A 4,385-nucleotide genomic window follows, 5' to 3' on the forward strand; every position below is an offset into this window, starting at 1 on the left:
CGTATGAAGCCCTAGCTCCGAAACTGAGTAGTATAAAAGGAATGAGATGCCTTTTGAGAAGGGGAGCCCGGAAATCTGAAGAAAACATCAAAAGGAGGCCGAAATCCTTCATCTTGGAGGTCCTTGGAAGCTCTTCAATGGATATTGGGTTTTATCTTCTTTCATCTATTTTTCCATGTTGAGCTAGACATTAAATCTAGGACTTGATGTAGTTTTATTTGAACTATGTTTTGAATATTTTGTTGATTGTTAATTTAATTTTGTTTTCAATTCATTTATGTTTCTCTATGCTTAATGCTTCTAATTTATTTGGCCAATGAGTTAGATGATTTTTAGATTACAAATTTGATGCTCGAGAGAGATTGAGTTCTTTATCTAGATTTGAGAAACATAGTCTAGGTTGTTGTGAGACCGAGAGGAGATCAACGATTAGATAATCAAATTAGGATTTAGGTCGTTGTGAGGCCGAGAGGCGATTAATATTCTTATTTTCTAATTCTAAAGGCGAAGCTTAATTTGTGTTTTAATATTCATTTCGAATAGGGATATTATTTTGGGTATTTAAATACAATTCCTTGTGAGGCACTCGAGAGAGGTTGCGAGGTGACATTACAGCCTTGATTAATGAATTGAATGAAATTGATTAGCGATTACATAATAGGATGAACATAGGAATAATAAAGCGAAATCAAGTCCCTAGACCATTTGTGTATAGATACTTTATTTTTATTTTTTTATATTTATTTTGTTTAGTTCTGAATCATCATCTTATTAGGTTGCCTAGATAAAGTTAAGTTACAATAATCGTAGTACTTAATGGCAATTCTAAACTCAATCCCTATGGAGACGATACTCACTCACCTTATACTCAAAACTTGACACCGTACGCTTGCGGAAATTTATTATACAAAAATATTACGCATCAATTATTGGAAAGAATTGCTACGTATTGAATGGAAATCAATTGATTGATGATATATATTTTATTTGTGTACATTGAGAAAGCTATCTTTATAAATAACCTTGATAATGTAGTTATCATGCAATATTTTTGAGATATGAAATTGCATAATCGTGTGTGGTAGTACCGGGTCGAATTTTCAAATGAGCACCGGATTAAGGATCGCGATGCGAAACCTTACGATACTCCAAGAAACGGAACTCCGAATACTGACGGTGTGTTAGAATTATTAGAACCCTCACAATATTTGAGTTGAATTCCACAACTCAACAACACTATAGAATTCTAGAGAGAAAAGTTCTTATGTGCATTCCTATGCACATATTTATAGGCTCTCCTCTGGATTAAGAATGGGAAAGTTACTCATTAGTTGACAGAGAGTAATTACCACAATTGCTCCATTAGTGAAGATACTTTCCCTTTTCTTGTGATACTTTCCCCTTTCTGATTTTATTCCAAATAAATTTTTTTCTTAATTAGTTTAACCATACACAATCACGGGCAGTCAAAAATAGACAAATAAGGAATGGGACAAATTTCAATACCTTAACAATAGTTTTGATTAAATTTGTGATGTAGTTATAATTAACCTCCTCATAAAAATTAATCATGACATCGTTACTAGTAATCGTCACTTATGGTAATATGTGTGGGTGTGTGTATATACATCAAAAGATATTAGTTAGTATATCATGACTCAAATGCGAGAGTTAGAATTCGAGTGGCCCGTTCACTTCGCTGATTCGAGTTGAGATGTGACTTTATGTGAGAGTTTTTTACTGTAGTAAAAAAGTTGGATGTGATTGTTTGTGAGAGCTTTTTACTGTAAAAAAAGTCAAATTCTAAACTCGAATCAGCAAAGTAAACGGGTCTGCCAAAAATAATCACGAATGAATAAATATATTCAAAATGCCATAATATCCCTAAAACATAACTAAAATCAAAATAACTCCATGAAAATGCAGAGCTCACAAAAAAAATGGACAATATTATGATTATCTCATAATTAATGCTTATAAAAAAAGTACCTTATAATGAGGTTATTATATATGTATGTGTGTGTAGGAAAACACTACAAGATAACCTTCCAGAAAAGAAAACGGGAAATGAAGAAAAAAAAAAAAAAAAAAAGGGGGAATTAAATGACTAGTGAGCGTAAGCTTTTATCACATATAAAATTGCTTGAACGACATTGGATATTTGATAATATTTAGGAGGAAACACATGACAGCACATGAAAAGGCACCCCAATTAAAGAAAGTGATATCAAATTCAACGTTCGTGATCCACCACTAATTATTGTGGTGAAGATGCTGTTGGGACACGAGAATATGGGACCCTTACCCAATTCACTTTGAAGATTGCCATGTACAATTGTCGAGTCACCTTGAGAGTTTACAACGTAATGTATGTTGATGTAAAATTTTAACGTTTAATATACTACTAAAGAATACCTAATTAATTAAGAAAACGTTTGGTTCATAGATTAGAATTATGAGATTAGAACTATTTTTTATTTACGTGTATTTTTTGTGAGAAAAATCACTGTAACAAATCATGAACCATGATTCGAATCAGGATACGAATCTCCTTACCAAACGTCACTTAAGTCTAAGACTGTCTGGTCTAGTGGCACTGGAATTCGATGGGATAAGATTTAGGGATTGTTCTTTTGTATTTTTGAATTTAGGTGACTTGAGTGATGATCTTGAGTTGAGTTTGAGTGATAATTTAAATTGAAGTTGTAAATTGAATTTGTATTTGGATGTCCACATTTGAGTTGCGATTTGAATTGAGAATCTTTTTGAGTTTGTGTTTAGACAGGTCAAAACTTAAATTTGTATTTAGATAGTATTTTAATAAAAACTCAATGATGATGAAAAATTTTAATAGGGTATATGGGTGGGGTTTTATTCGTCTTTTCGTTGTAAATGCATAGAAAAAAATCATCTCAATCAGAATTAAAACGAAAAAGTTATGGCATTTTTAATAATAAAAAAATATTGTTCATTAACTTGAGTTCGAGTTTATGAACTCAAATAGTTGAAGGAGAAACTTGAACTCGAGTTTAGCCCCAAACTCGAGTTTAAACTCAAATTTTACAAAAGAACATGAACTTGAATAAAATTGTAACCCGAGTTCAAATTTTTTCCGAACTTCGTGGTAAAAGAACAACCTCTTAAAGTAGGTTGCGGGTTCAATTAAAACTGTCATTTAATCTATTCTATATAAAAAAAATTAATCATAATATTATATAACTTTCTGTTTTAAATTGAATTTACACCAATTATAACACATGTCAAATTTTAACATTTAATTGTTGTTAGTCGATGTAGTGCATAAAAATAGTTTCATTGAATGGGATAAATTATATATTTCAAATCTTGAGTAGGGCACAATACTTTTGCACTACACTTGAGATGCTTAAAAAAAAACAATCTCTAATATATATGTCAAAGCTAGTTAAGGCTTTATTTGATACTAAAAAGCGTGAAAATTACATATGACATAGGTTGTTTCTGTGTTGTGTTTTAAGGTATAGTGCCATTTCAAATATGTAAATTTTTGTTATAGCATTGGAGATTGTAAAAACAAATATTCAATCTTAAAATAATTTGAAAATGATGATGCTATAATGATTAAATAAAACAAATCACTACATCGAATAACAACAATACTAATTTATGGAGTCCTACTCAAGATTTGAAATATATATAATTTTTTTCATCTTTCCTCATTATCCAGACAACATCGTTTTCAAAATCATACATTACTGGCGATAATATCCTAGGGTAGAATCTTTTGAAAAGAATAAAAAAGACAAAGCTTATAGGGGTTTCATAGTCAACTCTTATAATAAAACCTTATTTGGGTAATCTTGGTTTACTTAGGCTCCGTTCATTTTATTGATTCGAATTTTTAGTTTTAGATTTTTACAGTTAAAAGTACTCAGAAAATATCACATCTAAATTTTTTGAATACAATTAAATATTTTTAAAAAATATCATATCTCAACTCAAATTAAAAACTCAATCTGTGAAGTGGACAAGGCCTTAGTATTATTTTTCCTCATCACCATTTTATTTAGAGGATTTTTTTTGTGGTGTTTTCTCTTTTTAAAGAACATCAGTGTTTCATACTTATCAGTCATCAAATTTATATTAAATATAGTTAAAAATCAATTATATTAAAAAATAATACATATTTAGTGACTGATAAATAAAAAATATCAATATTTTTTTTAAAACAAACACCAGAAAAATTCTATTTATCTTGACTCAAAAAACAGACAAACAATCCTAAAAAATAAAAATAAAAAAAAATAAAAATCAGACAAACGAAATAAGGTTGCAAAGTAAAAGACAAAAAAGACCAACATCAAAAGAAAAAAAAAAAAAAAAAAACCCCCACAAAAAACTTTTGT

This window comes from Morus notabilis, unplaced genomic scaffold, assembly GCF_000414095.1.
Source record: "Morus notabilis unplaced genomic scaffold, ASM41409v2 Scaffold143, whole genome shotgun sequence".
In the NCBI taxonomy this organism is placed as follows: domain Eukaryota; kingdom Viridiplantae; phylum Streptophyta; class Magnoliopsida; order Rosales; family Moraceae; genus Morus; species Morus notabilis.